At 32.3% G+C, this 22,429-nt stretch overlaps 1 protein-coding gene and 1 long non-coding RNA gene across 2 annotated transcripts in view; one reads left to right on the top strand and one right to left on the bottom strand.

Moving 5' to 3' along the window:
* LOC107454766 (dopamine receptor 1) overlaps positions 1–22,429 on the bottom strand; it is a 239,075-nt gene that overhangs the window by 77,186 nt on the left and 139,460 nt on the right. The window lies entirely within an intron of this gene.
* Positions 1,259–1,589, top strand: LOC139425324 (uncharacterized). The gene is made up of 2 exons (XR_011636513.1): positions 1,259–1,322; positions 1,410–1,589. It is a non-coding gene; the product is annotated as an uncharacterized lncRNA (long non-coding RNA).

The following is a 22,429-nucleotide window of genomic DNA, read 5'->3' as shown; positions in this document are numbered from 1 at the left end:
CTCGAACAAACTTAAAGTCATTTTCCTGGAGATAAGCTGGCAATTTTTCATCCTCCAACATCACATAGAGAGAATATGATTGGGTTGTAAAATGTCAGAGGTGCTTATTATAAACATTATAAACTTGTATAAAGCAATTTTAATACAAACAATTTTACAAACTTAGATAAAGCGAGGAAGCAATCTATCTTATTATATAAAACGCTAATACGTATGTATCAATTAAACCGATATTTCTTTTCTCGCGTTGGCAACAGTTTTAATTGATAGGCTTCGGCGCGCAAGAGCACGTAGTGAGCATCATATGGCTAATCTAGTATATTATATAAAACGCTAATACGTTTTAATTGATAGGCTTCGGCGCGCAAGAGTACGTAGTGAGCATCATATGTCTAATCGGGTGAATTCTCACCGAATTATCAAAAAATCTCATAAAATTATCTTCAGCGAAGCCGATGCTTTACATCCGGCGTTCAGTACTATTTCATATTGTTTTACAACACATGGTTTTAGCCCTCTGGTGGGAAAGACTTTAAAGCAAAACTTACAGCAGTTACTTTTCTCAACAACTGCAATTTAGAATAATGTGATAAAGAAAAATATGTGAACTGTTTGCAATTTCAAATTAATATTGAAATACGCAGGTTTGGAATTTTCTACAGTGAAAAGTTTTCGGAACTTCCGTGTTCAAAAAAGTATACGAAAGCTAGACGTTAAGAACGTATCCAATAAGCGAGCAAAGCGAGCATTGGATTGCGAAGCAATCCGAAATGAACTGCGAGAGCAGTTCCGGGGGTTAGCGAGCGCTAGCGAGCAGGGGGCGAAGCCTCCTAGTATTATTTAACACATTAGTGTAGAGCCTTAGCCGGAGATTAATCTCCGTATTCGAAGCACGCGTGGCGACGGAGGTACACAGATTCTATTCATGATAAATTTAGACAGTATCTAACTGCTATTAAAGAATTCTGCTCACCTAAATCTGAGGATATTGAAGCTTAATGAAGAAGTGAGTTTTTGAAGTTATACTTCTTATGCGACTTCCAACAAGGTTGCGTTAAACATTTAACGCTACATTTTTATTGGCCGGGAAATCACGTGGTAGGATCCAGTTTTCCCTCATTCGTTTCCATATTGTTTTGGTTCTCACTAGCATAAAAGTAATAAAAGTACTGTTTTTCTATAAATATTTTTAAAGTTTGTTTTAATACAAATATAATTTAATAGGGTAGCATTTTTTATTTTCAAATTTAGTGGATAACAATTGTAAAAAATGAGTGAAAACAATCCCACGGACAATGCGACGGATTTAAGGTTATGTCAAGGTACGTCTCTAGTGAATATCAATTAATTGTTTCTCTTTTGAAATTGCATTCTGACACAAACATTATTAATACAAATACATTTTCCAGGGCGAGACGATGAGGCAACCACAAGCACTGGTTCAAGAGGTCCACGAGGGAAAAATGCACAATATTACCGTGATTACAGAGCACGGAAGCGAGCGGAGCAAGAAAAAGAGTCGTTGAATAGAACTATTGATCCTTCTACGACTGCTGATTCTTCTACAATTAACGTCGCAGGTTGCGAAGTTTAACTTCTTCAGCGCGAAGGGACTCCACGAACTATTTTTTTTTCTTTCCCTTTCTTTCTGTGCTTACTCTATTAATTTTTGTTTCGATTCAAAATTAATTTTATTGTGTTAATTAATTTTCCTTATATTGGGTTCATTACAATTTTATAAAGTTTTGGCCGTCATTCCTGTTACCACAGTGTTCTGCGCAAACAGGAATGGCGCCAAACATAAGTCGCCAATTTCGCCAAGGGGCACCCTCAAGTATATTTTAACCTGATCATGTTTATTAAAAAATGCTGGGGTAATAAAGAAATATAATAAGATTGCATAATAATAATGGAATATCACTTTCAGTTTTAGGTCTTGGAATAATAATCAAAATAAGAAACGTATTGATAATCAAGAATGATACTATAAATAATTTTAAATAAATACCGTTAAAATAAGAGTAAAGGTGAATTTACTGGCAAAATCTATCTTGATAACTTTTATTAGCATTATGCTGATGGCAACCAAAAAAATATATCTTTTTGTAAATTGAGAAAGCATAATATGTGATTTTTGATATGACAAACAAGAATGCTCCGACAATCATGAAAAATGATTTGTAAGAATTATATTTTATGTAATATAGTTATACAAACAGTGCAAAATCAACTTTAATATCACTTTAAGAATTTTGAAAATAATCACTAATTCGTAACTAATATTCGTAACTAATCACTAATTCGTAACTAACAATTCTAATAATCACCAANATATATATATATATAAAATGAACAACAATGTTGTCGAATATATTCGACAAAGGACTTATATGCTGCATGGAGAATATGCTAACTAACTAACTAAAGTCGGATTTGAACTTGGTTCACTTATATCAAAAAAGCAATTACAATTACTCAGCTAAGTGCGCATAGTATTTTTTTCATCTGCTTCCTAATAAAAGAGCTAAGCTTAAGCTTGAAACCAGAGCTACCAGCAAAGCCTGTCGATTTTTCCATTCAGCCTTTTAGAAATAACATCAAAGCAAAATAAAAGCTAATTAAGACACAAATATGATCCCAAAGTTAATTCCCTTCCGAAAAATAAATACTCGAGTGCTTTAACGATACTTAAAAGGGCCGGAGAAATAAGAAGCTAAAAAACTGAAGGGATATACATATATGTAATTCGAACCAAAACGTATTTACCATACTATCCAATGGGGATTAGAACCTTCGAAGTCCAGATTGCGTGAAGTTAAGTCCATGTAATTAACGACTTTCCCCTCTCACACCCACCAAACAACAGGCAGGAGATGGAGATGATGCGGAAAAGATGCAAAAGAGAAAATAAATATTTGATTTAAACAAGTTAACTGGTTAGTTAATTAAAGAGAGGCCCTGATTGAAAGAGTAATTGGTATTCTTTGAAACAGTTCTTTTTTTAAAGTTATGATTACTATACTTAGTAATTACATACTGCTATAGTTTGTGTCTCAAAGATGGCCAAATATACGTATATGAATCTTCCTATAGCGATCATATTCGATGAAAGTGTATATTGATTTTTTAGAAAAGTTATTGGTTGAAGGATGGAACGATTTTTAAAGGATTTTAACGAAGATTTTATCGTCTTAGTGTATTAATCCAAAGATTTTATTTAATCACTAACCGGAAGGACCAAATTTTTTGTAGTTCTACAACTACTTTGTTACAAATGTACTTAACTACAACTACTATTTTTTAAATGCAGTGACTACCAACTACTTGTAGTGTATTGTAGTAACTACCTCACTATCTTAAAGAGACAAACTTTGCTGTAGAATTTAATTTACATCTATGTTCAAAATGGTTCAGAATAAGAAATTGGCTTGCATTAAATATAAGAGAATAATTAAGAAATATTTTTTATTCATGTTTGCATGCGCCAGTTTGTTATTCCAGAACATTTTTTTTCCGAATTTGTTTAATTCACCTTATATGCTTTTCTCGACAGCAAATATTTAATTTAAGAAATGCTGGGAAATTATGAAATAATTGCAATTTTAATAAGTGTTTAATGCTCTTTTTCCTTTAAGAAATTAAGTACATCGAAAATATGTCCCCTTCCTTTGAAATAACATCAATGTTACACACGAAGTGTGGCCAAATTGATAAATTATCTATTAAGCAATTATCGATAAGTTAATTTTCATTGCGTCCATTGAAGGACCCGCAAAGATTTGTACCCAACGAATTCAAAAAATGAGTCGCGCTAGAACCGTGTTTCTTTTCTAAACTAACATTAAAAGTAGTTGGCAAGAATCGCTACTAACTACTGTTTTCAGTGTCTCATTACTCACTATGCTACTTTTTTTAAAAAAATAGCACACTGCACAACAAACAGCGAAAAAAGAAGCTACTACAGTAGTTTCACTACTTGTAGTGCCCTACTTCCGACCACTGGGCTTAATGATCGATCCTATTAACTCTTTACGAAACAATTATTGAAGCTGGTTTATTATTTAAAGGTGTAGAGTTATTGTAAAACTTAAAGAGTATCAATACAATGTGTATCGTAAAGACCAACTTTAATACATATTTTAGAATTGTCAAGAATGTAATAGGAAAATAGATACTCATTGGGGGTCAAAAATTGATATTCATGATAGGGAAAAAATACTATCAAAATAAAATTAATCACTGCTGAGGTAAGTGGAACTGAAAACTCCAAAATCAGTTTCATTGCCTAATGAAACTTGAAAGTTTTCGCATTAGCAACTTTAAATTCTACTCTATTACCTCCGGCAATCAAACAAGTTTTGATGTCAGCAAGTTTCTGTCCCGTTTTTTGAATGAAGGAATTCGTAACGTATCGATAAAAGTTTGTTCTCTTCACTTAAATAATAATTTACTACTAATACTTTTCTTTGACTTCAGCTTTTGAAGGAATGCTAAAAATAAAGTTTAAGTGTTCTCATAACTGAACACTCTGTTTAATGATATTCGTCATTTAGAATTGAGTTAAGTTGAGCAAAATTTCTCTACTAGCATAAGAACATAGGAAATTTTAATATTTTATTCAACTTGCGGAATTTTAATTAATAACAACACATTCAACAGAGTGCTGCTGTTTACTAATGATTTATCATCCAGAACAGAACTAAGAACTTGCCTTAATGTTATAAACATAAAGGGTCACGATTTTTAAGAAATAAAGGTGGGCAAAATAACAGATGAAGCCACTTTACTGACCCAATCATTGCATTCATTTGAGATTCTTAGTTCCAGGATGTATTCTGCAGAGGCCTACAGAGCTTGACATTTAGAGCAGGCTACAAAGATCCTCCTGCTCTCAAAGAACGAGAGACTCTTCGTGTGTCCACTTGCCAAACTTGAAAATGCCGTTCTTGATGCTCTGTAACAGTTGAGAACAAACAAAAAGCCCGGCTCTTTGACCCCAGACCAGTGGTGACATATTTGACATTACATTGATACTCGGATAACCCCGGGGAGCTAAGCCGGTGGTAGCTTGCTACTGGTAGGTTCTCCCAAGCCGGACAGGCTGGAGGGTAGGTGCCACACTTAAAAGAACACTACCATTAGCCAAGACAGACGTCTACCTTTATGGTGCTCAAATTCCCCCAAACAACAGAATTAGTCATTCACCTCCCCCTTATGACTAAAAAGTTAAATAAATATAGTACATTTTTGAAGCATTGTAAAAATTAATGTATATAATCTATAACAAGTATAGAAGGTTGGAGCCGAGATAGCCTGGTTGGCAGGACGCTGGACTCCCGTTAGTGAGAATAGGAGTTCTAGCAGGCCGGAGACTCCCCACGTGTAGTAAATAGTGACTGGTGCACGTTAAATATGTAGGGTCAAAAAATCATCCAAGTTCCCAATAACAAATTATACCTCTTGGTGTACTGAAGTGGAGATGGATCGTACTCTGGTTCAGGTCAAAATTGCTATCTGTGGATGAATAAATGGAGGCGTGAGTGGGTATACCCTATTAAACTGATATGACGCATGGGCAGAAGTCACATTCTTGTCCATAGATGGCACCACTAGAAAACAAGAACAATTGCAACCCTTCTGCCTTAATGACCGAGGACAACAACAAGGCGGGTTTATTAAGCCTTAGAAAAAAGTTTAAACTGATTTTAAGATCAAAATTTAGGTAGCATAATAAATAAAAAAGGTTCTTAAACCAGAACAGTAATTTGGCTTAAGAAAATATTCATAGAACTCTACATTAAAAAAAAGAAACAAAAATGTTTGATAAGGGAAGTCGGTAGGGCATATACAGGGTTGCCACAGAAAAAAATGAACAAAATAGTTGCTTTTAATAACCTGAAACATGAAAACAGTAGCCAAATAATAGGCAAATAGTTGCCTAAATAAGAACAAAATTCATCAAAAATATGACTAAAATTTTGTTAATGACTTAAATGTCATATACCATGATCCATTCAGTCAAGTTGGTGGTAAATATGATAATATATATATATATATCGTATTAAAAATTGTTTTTCTTCTCCTTCGTTTTAAATCATGCGGAACTTCGTAGCGATAATCATTGAAAAGGCGATCGAGAAATGAAATAGACTTACAATGGAGTCTACGCAGATTGAACGAATTTAAAAGTGAAGACTCAAATTTGCTATTCAAAATTTAAACTTTTTTTAATTTTTTACGAAAAAAAAAGTTCAGTGTGTTCAGAAACTATCTTGTGTGTTGCAGATTTTCCACCCAATTTATGCTTTAAAAAAACATCGCTAGGAGTTCGGAGAAGTCTCCCAATAATCTCCTTTTCCTGAAAATAGTTGCTTTTTTAGCCTTTTCAGGCAAAAAAGCCTTTCAGTCAGCATAGTCGCCTCATACCAAAAATAGTTGCAAGCAGTTGCATTTTAGTTGCCTGTGGCAACCCTGCATATATTAATAATGCTAAAACTGACCTTTTCAGATGTACCTTTTCCAAGAAACTACACTTTAAAATTTTGGGATGAAATTCAAGATTATATCAGTTGTGTGCAGTATTAATGTTTTAGCCTTAACCCGGAATACTTTTTGAGTTATGAAGGATTTTTGATGAAGCTTTTTTAAAAAATAATAAGCTCTCAGTTCATATTTTTTTTAAAAAAAAATTATTCCAAAGATATGTATTGACAGTTATCACAGTGCAAGCATGTATATGTAAATATTCTGGGAAAAAATTGAAGCAATGTCTTGTGTTAGATGCTGAGAATAGGTACATCGGAAAAACTCAGTTTTAGCATTATTCACATATCCAACTCCCCTTAAACAAACTGTTATAAAAAGAACTAGTCATAAAAGAATCATCAGCTCACAGCGTTAGAATAAAGCGACGAATGAAATAATTAAAATCCTTTTTCAAGGTTAATTTTTTTTATAATGAAAGATTTACTTAAGGCATTGGAAGTTTCCAGATAAAACTAAAGACTGGAATTTTTTTAATATTTCAAACATCCGTTCAAAACTATTTTTTAAAAAAAATATTAATTAAAAGACTTTCAATATTAACGCTAATTGATGATTTCTAATGTCAAATGCTATAAAAGAAAAATGTAATTGAATTAATAATTTTCTGTTACATTCAAACAGAAAAAAGTCTTAAAATATAACAAAAATATTATTAATGTAATGATAATTAAAAATTCAAAATAGTTAATTTAATTATAATATAAATAAGCCATAACTGTAATACTGACACTTTTAAGTTTATTTGGTTGAAAAAATTTTTTTCAACTTAATTAATTTAAAAGATTTCCTTTCAATTACGCAAAAACAGCAAACTTGACTTTGGTTTAATCCTTGCATTCTCCCTTTGTAAGACTTTTTTAACGAACCACAACAAAGGAATAGCACGTCATACATACCTTTCAAAAAACTAAATTAGCTTTGTGGAATAAAATGAAATGCCGTTTAAAAAAAAGAACTGTTTCGGAAGTTTTAAACTATGCGATATAATAAATTAATTTGAAAGGAAATGATTTAATTTAATGGCGAATCATAAATGATGGAAAAAAGAAAGATAGTGAAACATTACAAGAGAACATTATTTAATTAAAATGTCGAATAGAAGGCGGAAAATAGGATATGCTAAGAAAAAAATGTGATTTAATGAATGGAATTATATGCAGCCTTATGTTAGAAGCACCGAAAATGAACAATATACATTATGGTGCACAACGAATCAGTTTTGATTTAACGAACCGAATTTTATATAGCAATTTACTAGAAGTATCAAACATGAGCAGGGACCGAATTGGTGCATTGTGAATCTGTTTTGATTTAATGAACGGAATTTCATGTCACAAGAAGTACCGAAAATGAGCGAGAAACAAATATGGTACGCTCCGTATTATTTTTGATTTAATGAATAGAATTTCATGTAACAAGAAGCACCAAAAATGTATGAAGCACAAATATGATATACTCTAAATAAATTCTGATATAATGAACGGAGATTAAGTATATCTGAAGTATCTAAAGCGACTGATGGTTCTTAAATCAATTATATAAAAATGTAATGAGTTAGAAATGTACAGTTTACTGCGGTATGCTTAGGTTACTAGAGAGTTAATTCTCATCTAATTTCAAAATTCCATAAAAAGTTTGTCACCATATAGCGTATCTAACTGATAAAGCTTTCAAAACAATGCTTTTAAAATCATCAACGTGGTACTGTCGGATGAAAAAAAATATCAACGGATGCATATTTACACATTTTAGTGTAGTCTGGCATGCGAAATATAACGTTCTATAATGTTTCTGATTATCTAGGTAGGCCATCTGTTGGCGGTCTTTGTAACTAACTTTGAACTTCGGTGAAAATACACAGCAGTTGTATTCAAGAAATAGAACGCAGCAAACTTTACTATTATATCACCTTTTGTTTTTGCTTAATTGATTTTTAAAATCCCTGGTCATTTTCGGAACACTTCGTCATAGAGATTAAGGATCCATAATTTTTTGATCAACTTCATGACGAGGTCAGCATTGCACAAGGGCCGTATTTACTTCCCAGACTAACAGGTACCCATTAATTTGAAGCTTAATAAGTTCCAAGGCTCGCCAAGGATCTCCTACTGATTGGCTGATTATATTACGAGGTAACTCTTCACCTATTCTAGTAATGAACAGTTTCAGGCTTGTGACGTTAGATGTCAGTTTCAGGTACCAGTTTTTAGTCCTTGTCTAAATAGCACGTTAAGAAATGAGGATTTATGCAAGCGTAAGACTTTTCCACAGCATATGCACCTTGCTTGAGTCTTAAGATATTTCTCTTTCGGAATCTGGTGGCTAGTGTGCTATATAATTTTCAAGGGATGAACATCCACAAACGTATACGAGTCTTATATCAAAGTGCATTTCCCAACCCTTGTCTATCTTTCAAAAGCTGAATCACCGTTGCATGAAGCCGTGTAGGCTTAGGATGGGGGTGTGCTGAAGTATTGGATTGTTAAAATTCTAGTACTATTACTGTTCGAAATAGATGTTACTCTCTTTCTACTTGGTAATAAAGATAAAATTGATTTAAGTTTCTCGAGTCCTTAAGGCCCATTCGCAAATTTTAAATACGTTTCCGTGATTTCCACCGCAGCAGCACAAGAGTACCTTGCAATAGTGGACTCAATGGCACAAGATCCTGAGTCACGTGCGAACTGAAAAAGTGTCCCATTTGAGCCGATGGGCTGAAGAGGCCCACGAGTGAAGAGAGAATCCAGAGCCAATCCCGGCAAGGTGGCGGTGAGACTCATCTGCTGATGACCTGGTAGGTGAAGAAAGTTTACGTACACCCGGTGAAGTGGTAGGTGAAGATACCGGTAGGTGAAGAAAGTTACGGCACATTGAATCAACCTCAGTCTGTGAAGTTAATTGACCATAACGATAAAAGAAATCTACTTTTTTTGGTAATAAGGATAAATGAAAAATAGCCATAATTAATTTTTACATTGTATAAAATTTAACCCTAGTTTCGTTTAATAATGTAAACATCCGAGAGCTTAAAAAAAAAAACACTAGTTGAATTTATAATTAAACCTGTTTAATAATTTCAAAATAACTTCAAATAATAACAGTCACTTTTATTAATGTTAACGCTGAAAGTAATAGTATAACCTAATCGCGGAATGAGAAAGCTTTGAAAGGTTTCATTTTGTCTGCTATGATTGTTTCCTAGCGGAAATCCATTCCAATAATTTCTATTAGGATCCGTGAGAATCACTTTAGTTGAAAAATATAAAGCACTACTCTTTGGATCAGAACGTTATCCTCATTGTCCCCACCCCCATATTCATGTCATACAGGGTAATAGGGTTGATTCGCCTTAGGTTGATTAAAATATTAGCCCCGTGTTAATTAACTATTTCACGTTTCCTGGACTTCGAGATGGAACTGATAATGCCATTTTAACTAATATTTTGTGGACACTTAAAACAGTATTTAAGCCATTAAATAATTATAAAATATAGAATGGAATGACTAAAATTTTAAGGATTATGTTACTCAATGAAATTTAAGATCACACACCCTATCAGATATATCTATCAACGAAACATAACACTTTGCTTCGAAGATCAACATGGTATCTTTACTATCATAAACTTCATCAGGTTGATGATGAAACCTATAATTGTCCTATAACTGTTGGTTTCGTGTTAATTAACGACCCACCTTCGCTTTTTTCAAGACTCCAAGACAGTTATAAATTTCTATTATCAGCTTTTATACCTATATTGCCACTTAAGACAATTCTATTTTAGAGAAATACCAGTCGAAATGTCGAAATATTACAACACTATGTTACTCCATAAAAATTTGAAATTCCACACCATTTTTGATAACTCTATCACACCCAATTAATATCATTCTCAAACATGCCAAAGATAATAAAAACTGGCGACACTCGCCACCAGGGAATAAATATTAAAACATCACAAGTCATAAAACTTTTCCATAAATTTCCACTCCAACGCGTAATGAGTCTATAACTCAAAAGGAAAAGTCTCAGATAGGGAAGCGCATTGTCCCCCTCTTGTACTCTCCAGTTTTATCACCACCGATAAATCTCTGGATCTCTCGACACAAAATTAGATCGGAAGGATTGTAATTGGATTTCATTCATCCATACCTCACTGTTTGGTTTTCCTTCCAGAGATCCCGACTGCTTTTTTTTCTTCCACAAAAATTCTTCTCAAGTATTGAAATTACCCGGATATTGAAGTTTACTTCCCCTCATTTGTGATTTCAGACAGAGATTATAATAAGGAAAACTCATTTCGGTAACTTTATTGAAAAGGATGCTCAATTTTAAAAGATTCAATCGTTTACGGTTCGAAAAATTGATTAAACAGTTTTGAAAGTTTAGAATAGCGAAGAACGAACGGGATTGAAGATGGATAACTCGAATAAAAATGCCATTATTGGAACTTTAGGAGTATTAGATATGACTTGGGGGATCAATCCTCTCTCCTGCTTGCTTATTTTCTTTGGGATTGCTTTGCTTAATTGTATGTGTTTTCGGATACTTATGACTTTTATTAAAGCTTTATATATATATATATGTAAATTTCAAGACAATAGCAAAAACGGTTCTGAAGTTATAAGCTAAGAGTGCTCTTTATATCNGCTGATGTATTCAATATTTTGTTAATGAATTATAAACAAGTCTTCCTGCTTAACTTTTAAAGAGTTGGGGGTATGTAGCAGTGTTTGCAAAAACCTGTATTATATGTACTTATAATCAGGGCTTTGTTGATTGAACTGATTTTTTTAAAAGAAAATCATTGATTTAAATCAACTGATTTTATATATATATATATATATATATTGATTTGATTTCTGTACATTATATACACTGGAAATTTTAATTGGAACAAACTATTCATAAAATTTCCCTGTATGCAGAATTATAAATTTCTATGCGGAACACAACCAGTTTAAGTTCTTTATTTTGAAATAAAATCATAAAACGCATGAAAATGAAGAAAAAAAATGTGAAGAAAATGAAACAAAAGCATAGTAAAAATGTTAAGTAGAAGATGCTAACTAGAGTGAAAAACGAAAATTAGGTTAAATGAGTGAGTAACGTATTTATGAATTATCGCTGTTGTTAAAAAGTATCTCTCTCTCCCGTTTTAATTATTAAGCATCATTAAATAATTAATTTACTTGAGGGAATTAATAAGCATAATTAAAACAAAAATATAGTGCCCCTTCCTTGTTTCTTTATGANTCAATGTGCTGTAGGATGTTGTCCGCCATTGCTTCTGTGGTTAACGTCACGCTGTAATCCAACTGCAGTTGAGTTGGACGGCAATTGAAGTTCAAGATAAGCGTTCGATGACGTATACTATCCAACTCACAAATGGACCAATCAGAGGTTAGCGCTGATTTCCAGCGGACGGCGTCCTGTCCTAAGAAACCAGGCCTTAAGCGAGAAAGTTAATTTCATCGGTTTTATCACAATATGTGCACTGACATCACTTGTGATTGACATCAACTCAAAGCGTGAGCTTATAAAGTTAAAAAAAAATCAGGAAAGGGAAAATGAAATGTCTTCATAGTGATAGATAATTAGTTAACATTTAAAACACAAAAAAATAACAAAAAGTCCCCGAAAAATTGCTTAGTAATCCCTTAATCTTGAGAAACCGTCACAATAAGTTTGAAAGAAATTGAAATTTCGATTTAAAAAAAAAACAAAAAAAACAAAGGCACATTTAGTTTGCAAATGAAAATGGCTTTTTCAGCAAGTCAAATTTCAACTCTGTTGTCGAATTTCAACAGGCTACCGATCGACCCAATGTGGTGCTTCTTTCACAAATAGTTTAACAGTTCATACTTTTCGAACTAATTACCGAATGTTAAAGTTCTTCATCCCGTCGTATTCCCTGCACATTTTCCCGCAGCCCAGCGTAGTTTTAATTTTTTAAATCTTTTGAATCTTACAGTAGTTGCATAGCAAATAAAAAAAATTGCAGCGTAAAATAAGTTAAAAAAATTAGCGAAGTAAGTACTTTAAATTGCAGTAACTTTCAAACAAGTTCTAAACTAAAGACGCTCTAACTAAACAAGTCTAACTAAAAACGCTCGAGTTATATTCTTAGCTACATACAGCTCTTTAACAACTCTTTACAGCTTCTTTAAACTACAACTCTTTAATTGCCTTCTTGCGGACTGCCAATGGGCTCGCATAGTATTTTTTCCAGCAAGTTTAACAGCTAATAATTCTCGAGCTAATTATCGGGTGTTAATTTTTAAAATTTTTTTTGGTATTGTGGGGCTAGGCGCTATCGGTAATATCAACCTTCAACTATGAAAAGGTACCCCAACATGGAATCAAGTTAACGCGTCTTATATACTAGTGAAATTGTAGTGGTAGACAGGCAACAGAATTTTATCCGTGATAGAATTCAATGAAAGGTTACCACAAGTTGATTCATTGCTATTTCGTGAGAAGCCGGGAGAGCTGTATTAAGATAACTCGACATTGAGGGATGACCGTGAGAGCTGCATTAGGTTCACGGTCGTTCATGTATTGTCATTAACACAGTCGAGAGTGCACTACACAGGCTGAAGTTGTGTGTGATCGGGACTCGGTAGAGACAGCGTGATGAGGACAAAGTCACAAATAGCAATTCAACTGTTCAATGCGAACCCTCTATCGAAGGGGGTGAAGTGAGCGTTACTGTCAAGACAGGTGTGCTCAGAGGTCACCCATGTGGGGGCGAGTGTCATCGACCTTCATCTGTGAAAAGTTATCCCAACATACAATTGAGTTAACATGTCTTAGTGAATTGGAATTGAATAGTTGTAGTAATAGAAACCCTACGGTATATTTTTCTATTCAAGTTTCTAAGTTTCATAGATTTTGAGCAGCAAAACTAAATGTAACATTACGTTTAACACCCAAAACAGTGACTTATGCGATTTTTCAATATGGAGAGAAATAACTCAACTTAAACTAATATATTTTATTCGGATACTTTTATTTTCTATAAGTTTAAAAGTTAAATAGTCGCGTGCTGCGAAATAATAAATGGTTGCGAATATCAGTTTCTACAAAAACTGAGATCAATCGGAAAATCGATGGGAAGGAAAAGGAAATAATGAAGGAATGAAATATTATTCCTACATAATCTTTAGACCACAGAGATGTGAATTGAGAGATAAAAAAAAAACTGATAAAGAATAATGATAAGAAGTAAACGTTGTCAGAATATATTACTGGGTTATAAGGTTAGTATGTTTCTGTATCGCATTATGAACGCAACAGGTGCGTATCGATTTGTATGGGTGACAAATTGTCCTGGGATTATTGTCATGCTAAATATTATTATTTTCATTGATTGTACTTACGTCTCATGTAGGATGCATCAACTACTGTCAGCCACTTATTTTATTCTATTTATCTAATTTTTTATTGCGTTTCATCGTACTCCCGAAAAGTCTCGATTAAATATTTAAAAAATGCGTGTTATTTAGATTTAAATGTGTGTTATAGTGATTATATAGTAGATAAATAATCTCTAAGAACTGATGCCTTTTTTTTCTTTTCTCCTAGCTTTGGACATATGCCTAGGTCATTATGGACCCTTTACCATATAGCCCAAAGCTTGGCTACTGGTCCGGCTCCACACCAGCCTAGGAACGAGCCCATTTAGCAAGAATTTATTGAGAATTTAGATCTGTACAAAGTCACAATGTTTAGAAAAATTCAAAGATTAAATATCATACATGTTAATTACACATAATAACAAAAATAAAGAAAGAAGTATAAAAATAAAAATAAAATAAGCTTAAAGACCGTAAAAGTGACTAAAGTAGAACATCTGTAAAATGGTCACGTATTGAATGGAAAATAAGTAAATAAATATGAGAAAAGATAAATTTCGCCTAAAGGTCTGATAGGTAACTGGGACAAGTAGAGTGGGAGGCTTTTTTGGGTACAGTCATGTCGGGAATCGGAGTGTTTATTCGAGTCCGAGCAGTTTATACATAAGTCCTCGGCTGAGTCGCAGTTTTCTTCCATGTGACCGTTTGTACCACATTTAGCACAGGTAGGAAATACTTGTTGGCATTGGTTTTGATGATGTCCTAGTGATTGGCAGTTACGACATCGTTGTAGTACTATTCGTTTTTTTATGAAACATTTATTTAGTCCTGCGAAGAAATAGTGAAGTTGGAGAAGTTGAATTGCGATACGATGCGAGGCTCTTACTATGATGTGTTGTTTATTTTGTTGATGTTTGTGCGGCAAGGTTTTTATGAATTGAATGATGTCTACATTGTTGTAAGTACCGTTTTCTTTTAAAAGTTCTAGGATCTCGTCTACGTTGTAATCTAATGGTGTGTTAAGGATTATCAGAGAGAGTAACCGCCTTTCTTTTTCAACATACGGTAAACCAGTCTCATGTATAGTTTGGAGAACTATGTCTTTTTGATGATCATTATGGAATTTCAATTCCACAAGATGGCTGTTTTTGAAGATCTTCTTGACATGTAGTTTCGAGTTGGTTTTAGTAATTTTTTTCCAGAATGACATTAGTTAGACAATTTTTCGTAGCTGGGATGATGATAGACTTTGGAGAAAGTTGTGGTTGAACATTATCACTGTTACCAGGATTGGCATGATTTATATGATTTAATTTGTTTGATATGGCTTTCAAGCTGTCTATAGAGTTGAGGGTGATATTCGGACGGCTGAATGATTGAACATTTGAGTTGTCCATAGCTTGTTTTAACTGTCGAAGAGCTTCGTGGCAAGCTTTTCTCTGTGCCGATGGGAGACTATACATTTTCTTTGCGCGACCATGTTGGTTGTTTATGTTGATTTCCAGAGTGTCGAACAGTTTTTCAGTATGGGATAATTCATATTCAGATGGTGCTGGGGATTTTGTCTCTGTTGTTTCCTCCTGGGCTGTTTCTTGCGGAGTTTCTGTTGAGTCTTCTTCGTTCTCTTCAAATTCTTCCAGAGTTTGCGCCTCTGTTTGACAGGATTGCGTTGATGATGTACATCTTATTGCTCTCAAAGATGTGGTTGTTTCCATTTGTTCTCTATTTGACGTAATTATACTATTGCTTAGTCCTGTTATTTTTGTTGATGGTTTGTCTCTGGTTGATGTGAAGATTCTTTCATTTCTGATTCGAGACCTAGTGGTAACGTTGGGTGAACCCCAGCCTAGTTCTGAAGATATGTGTCCTTCCATTCTTTTTTTTTTTTAATTGTTAGGTGTTAATCCGTTATTTTTTAGAAACGTTATATAAAAAAGGAATAAAGAAAAAGAATTTATTTTAAAAAAAATAGAAGGGGAGCTATTTATTATTCAAAGTAATTAGATTTTTATGTGGCGATGGCGCCCCCCCCCCAGCCCCAGAAGAGTTCCCATTATGAACGCATGAAAAGTGATTAATGGTATTTAAGTGAGGATCCGATGCTCCATTGATTCGCTGATTTGCCAGTGTCATCGTCCAAAAATGAATATCTAGATTAANTTCTTTTTTTTTTTTTAATTGTTAGGTGTTTATCCGTTATTTTTTAGAAACGTTATATAAAAAAAGAATAAAGAAAAAGAATTCTTTAAAAAAATAGAAGGGGAGCTACTTATTATTTAAAGTAATTAGATTTTTACGTGGTGATGGCGCCCCCCCCAGCCCCAGAAGAGTTCCCATTATGAACGCATGAAAAGTGATTAATGGTATTTAAGTGAGGATCCGATGCTCCATTGATTCGCTGATTTGCCAGTGTCATCGTCCAAAAATGAATATCTAGATTAAAGTAACATGGAAATATGGAAGATAGCTTGATTGGGTCCGGTGGTCGGAGCAGTATGAGGAATAGAATTTTGAAAAAATTGTGCTTAACTCTCTTCAGAGCATACGGTTAAATTTAAAAATTACTGAAAAATTGCAAACAAGGTGAAACTGGGGGTCCTGAAATCTGAGCGAGTCTGAAAATATGTTAGATATCATTATTGATTTCATAGACGGCGACACTGGCAAATTTTACTATATTCAACTACGTTAATTATTAGATTAACTAATGATGTACTAAGTTAGAAAGCAGTTATCCTAACCTATGATGAATAAAATTATTTGAAAAATGAACTGGGCTTAGTAGGTAAGAAGATAAAGTTATCAATTAGTGTGAGCAATGATACTTAAAGAAATTAATATTGACCCCAACCGATGTGAAAAGAGAAGAAGATAAATCTAAGTTGCGTTTGGTTAAACAAACATTTAAAAAATGATGCAATGTTAATCTAGATGCTCATAATGATAATAAAACATTAGTCTGCAATTTTGTATTGATAATGCATTTTGTTTGGCCAGGGAATGGTAAGAATAAAAAATATTATTTAAGAATTATTTTAATTAATTTAATTAAGGCGATCGCTATGTTAAAGCTTATGCAGAGTCAAACATTAAATTTAAAACGACAATACATATTTACTAGAGCAATAATTCATTTGGCCAGGGATAGTCATTGGCGAAAATGAATGATGTTAGAGGTTGTTTTATAAGAAGAAAATATACAGAAATATGTAAAGCCTTAAGCTATGTATTGCTATTCGAAAAGGCATTGTACAAGCATATGTGGGATGAAGATGAATACAATAAAAATGTAAACAGTAATAATTTAATAATGAGCATATGAAATCAAAATAAATAAAGTTACAATCTCAACATATTTGTAGAATGTGGAAATGGCATTGCACTAAACTCTGTAGTATAAAAATTAAAAGATGGCATAATTAAATATTGATTTTAATATTAAACAAATAAGATGTCAATAAAATGAAAACTTAAGGCCCTATCCTATTTAAATGAACTTAAAAAGACATTGAACAAGTGTATGTGGAACAGAAAATAAGTATTTAATGAAAGCATAAAAATTTACTTTGAAATTGATACAAGATAACAGTTACTTAAGATTACAAATAAGAAGCATTAAAAAGATTTAATATAAATGTTTAATAAATTATTGGGTCAAGCGGGTGAGGAAACTGAATTGACAAATTTGACTGAATATTACATCATATGAAATGTTTTGATATTCCTATGGAGAATAGAACACCAATAATAATGGAAAAGTGATGCATGTTTGAAAATTAATATGAAACCACAGGATGAATAAGAAATATGTCCTTAAATTTAAATCATAAACAATTAAAATAAGTACATAATAAAAAATTAAATAAAAATATTAACATTAAGAAATTAATAAAAGCGGTCAAAGTCTACGTTTACAAAATGGCGAACTTTAACATAGCGAAAACCTATTCCGAGATCATGTCATTGTTTAGAAAAATACCTATAAAAATTTTATACCAGACCGCCAAAATTTAATAACATTATAAAGTTAGTGAAGAATCACATGGCCCATTGCAAAGAAATGCTTAAAATTAAAAATAAATTAGAAAAGGTAATTTTAGAAGAAGACAAAGTTATCGATAAAATGCGCTTGCATTAAATGGCGTTAGAAAAATGGCGGTCTGGTACTCTAAGCCTAAATCAATGGAACATCGGACTTTAAACGCTCATTAATGGAAAATAAACCTCTCCAGAGGCTTAAAAAGACTCACCAGAGATGCCTTGGGGAATTACATATTAGCTTTCATAAACTTTAAAGAGAAAATATCAGAATTTTAAGGTTTTTAAGAATTTATTCAGGAGCTACAGTAGAGAAGTTGTCACTGAAGTGGGAGCCGGACTAGATGCTATTACCTGATGGGAAAAAGAAAAGCATTTGCTTTAAAGATATTTAAATAGCAAATAACAGACAGCATGGTTTCAAGCTCTCCATTCTCAAGACTTGCCAGGCGTAAATAAGAAAAAACAAAAGTGATTTGAAGCGAAGCCTGGAAAATGACAGCCAGGATAATGACAAATTCGCCATTTTATAGCATATAACTTTACTTTAATTTAATATTTTGGTCTAAGACGTTTACATTCTGCAGAAAACAACAGGCTTTCTTAAGATAACTCAGATAAATCTATGTAGTTTATATTATTAATGATTTCAAGAAGCCAGGAAAAGGACAACACAAAAACCTACTCATCTTGAAAAAATTTTTGAAATAGATTTTGAAAATTGGTTCTTTATTCATGCAACAAGACATATGTTCATGTAGGAGGGTATCTAATCAATCTATTAACATGAGATATTGATTGCTGCCTCGATCTATTTCGTTTATAAACCACTAAATAAAATTAACCAGGAAAATGACAGATTTTCATGGGACAAACAAATTATTGACAGAAAAAATTACTTTAAACGAAGTTTTTGTAAATAATACCCTCTGAGTATATTCTAGAAATGCTTACACCACACAGTGGGCCAGCATCCAAGGTTTCGTGGCCAAAATTAGTATTTCGATAAAATTTGTTTCAAAATTTGTATTTAGGGGTTTTTATGTGCAGGTTAATTGAATTTATAGTTGAAATTTTGAAGTACACTAAAAATACCCGAAAAACAAACAAAAGGGGGGCGAGCAAAAATAAAAAAAAATAATATTGAACCTTTAAATAATTAAATATAGCAGTGGAAATATAATAATTTTCGTAATTTTGAATGAAAAATGAAAAACATATTATATTTTCGAATAATATCTATAATAACAATCGCTTCAAACAATTAATTTTTTATTAATATATAAAAAATATAACTTAAAATTAGTAAAACAATGTTCGGTCGTAAAAATTAAGCAACATAATCAAGAAATTATTTATTCGTTGATTGTTTAACATAAGAAATGAAATATTTCACTGTTTTTGCTATCAAAAATATAAAAAAATGTGATTATAATGCGATATTTAAGTAACCAACATTCAATCTCCGTCATCTTCGTATATATATATATATATATAATATAAGAAGAGAGTGAAATGATTGGCGAGCGGGTTGGCGAGCCGTAGTAAGCAGGGGGCGGAGCCCTCTAGTGTATATATATATATATATTCTTGTTGTTATTTTGTCAAAGAGAATTTGATGTAGTATTAACATAGTCTATGTAAACCAATGCTCAACTGTTTAGTTTTATAAAAATATATGCACAATTATATTTTAAGAATATTTGCAAGCCTTTCTCGAGTAATAATCAATATCTTGCGATATTATTCCTATCATATATAAATAATCTATTAGTCTTTTGGAAAATATTTTTTTTCAAATAAATTAAATCCAATTCACCTGGAAATTGATACCAACCCCTATCGCAATAATGAAAGAAAGAAAAAGTTTATCTTTGATAGAATATTAGAAACACTTTTGCTCTTTTCTAATAGTGCAGACGATAATAAATGCCCACAGATGTTCGAATTCTCAGACTAATTTCACTTGTAAGAGAACATCGTGCATTTCAAATAACGTTCGATCTTTCGAAACAGAATTTACTTCAATCCAATTCAAAGGGGTTGTATTTTAATGCGATGTTTAGAAATAGGTTTACCAGTTTTTATTTCATTTATTCTTTTGAAATATAGTTCCATCAATTTGTTATGAATTATAATTTTCATATGCCAATTTAAATTTTTTATTTCAAAGATATAAGAAGTAAAAAAAAAACTTTTAACGATCTCATAGCACTACATCAGACTGATAAAAAAAAAAAAAACTTCAGGTAATGCAAGGCGGTGGGATCCATTAAGCTTAAAAAGCAAATAATTAATGGTCACATAAAAGAAGAAAAAAACTTCCATTAATGCCGAGAAGTGGAGTTGAGAATTTATTACTGCATAATTACTAGTCCCATCTGAAATGCGAGTAAAAAGGTTGTTAATGATGAAAATTACCGATATAAATCGTTTTAAAGTTTGTTTAAAAATATTCAGAACTTTTTTACTCATTTATGTATACTATATCGAATAATCTAATACTAATTATAAATCTGTTTTTAAAAGTTAAAAAATAAGTCCTATAAGACAAAAAATGTAAGGATATCTTTGCACAATTTTTATAGAAATTTAAAGTTTCGTTTTGTAAGTTTCACTGAGTTTCAGTTTTTCTTTTTGCATTAAATAGTACAAATTTCAAACTCTGTAAATAAAATAATGCAGGATAGTTAAAATATTTTCTTCCTTTTCTAAAAAGAAAGAAAATTGTTTTCATGGCAAAATGCGGAAAGTTCCAAATGAAGCTTTTTACAAGCTTGTTTTATAAATGACTGCATTTCTGGAATTTTATATAAAAATTGTTCTGACGTGAAGGAACTTTTCGACAGCATAAGATGCAAGATATGTTGGTACAGGTTGAAATTTAGTATATACAAATTCAAGTTTTTCGTCAATGTTAATATTTTGAAAATATTAAATTTTGCTGTTGCGTCTAATGACATTTGGACAAGTCAAGCTCGATAGTCATTGGCTTTTTGCGAATTAAGTCAGCAAGGTATGCCTTTCGTTTCATATGAAAGCACCGCAAGGGTGAATTTACATCTTATTTCAGAACCACACTCATAGATGGCATTCATCATTCGTGTGGCCAGTTCCTCAATTTACTCATAGATCTGAAGGAGAGAGAAATTGTCTCTAGATTCCTGTACCCGTGGTACAATATCAGCAATCAACCACGGGACTTGGGACGGATTCCACAGATTTTACGAGCACATGCACTCGGTTGGTCTCGGTGGAGTTGAGGACCGTAGTCCGATTTTTTAACCTCCGAACTACCACGGTTCAAATTATATTTTAAAGTTTTATGAGCTGGTTATGTTGTAGAAAATTTTAACTTTCTATTTAGAGAGAAAAAAGTAGTAGAATTAAATATAGTTTAAGATTTAGGATAAGTAAACTTTAAGAAAAAAAAAAGGAGAATTTACTTTGTATTAAGATGTAATAAATTTAGCAAGATGTAAAAAATGTATTGCAAATTAAGATGAACGAATTGTAAACACTAAAATAATAAGGAAAATTTCCCGCACACCATTATTATTTTCTTTTAGAAATAATCGAGATGGTTTCTAAGTATTAATTCATATTATTTCATATCTAATCATGCGTTTTATTAATCGAAACATAAATTATGAAAAATATCGATCGAGTAGTAGACATAGGATGAGCAATTTAATCTTATCCTTAAATTACGTTTCTTATTTATTAGATATCTTATTCCTTGAAATAATTTTTTCAAAAATAGAGATAACTTGTAAAGACTAAAAGAAATAATAAAAAATCAAATATTTTTAAGATGTACCATGGTAATGATTAACAACTTACGAATAAAGTTATATATCTCTAATATACTTCACAATCATTATTACCTAAAATTTAAAACCTCCATTTCACTATAAAACTAAATTTCGTGTATCTGAACGCAAACAATGGTGGCAACTACTGAACATGAAAGTGGTGCTCGACTCTATCAAAAACGAAGGTTAGTTCCTGATGTATTGAAACACATATAATGTTCTTTCATTCTACTTGGTGTTAAGTAATTTTTTTTTCAGTAACAATTTTGTGTTTTCAGTAACACTAAAATTTATAATGAGAGAAAAAAAGATATATATAATAAAGTTATTTTTACGATACAACTAGAAGAAGCTTATAGAAATTATACATCATAAAATTATTTATACAGATTGAAGCAACGCCAATTGTTGACACCACTGCTGAAACTGTTGCTGCTGCCCTACTGAATACCTGGATAGCTCGCTTTGGAGTTCCAGAAACTGTAACTACTGATAGAGGAGCACAATTTGAAAGTGAACTTTTTTCACAATTATCCAGAATGCTGGGTATACACAGAGCTGGGTATACACAGAGCTACACAGAACAGCTTACCACCCACAAGTTAATTCAATGGTCGAACGCTTTGACAGACACTTAAAATCGTCCGTTAGAGCCTATGCCACAGAAAAAT

The sequence above is a fragment of the Parasteatoda tepidariorum genome, chromosome 3 (assembly GCF_043381705.1).
Source record: "Parasteatoda tepidariorum isolate YZ-2023 chromosome 3, CAS_Ptep_4.0, whole genome shotgun sequence".
In the NCBI taxonomy this organism is placed as follows: Eukaryota; Metazoa; Arthropoda; class Arachnida; order Araneae; family Theridiidae; genus Parasteatoda; species Parasteatoda tepidariorum.
The sequence above is the reverse complement of the archived record's forward strand: the minus strand, read 5'-3'. Positions and strand labels throughout refer to the sequence as shown.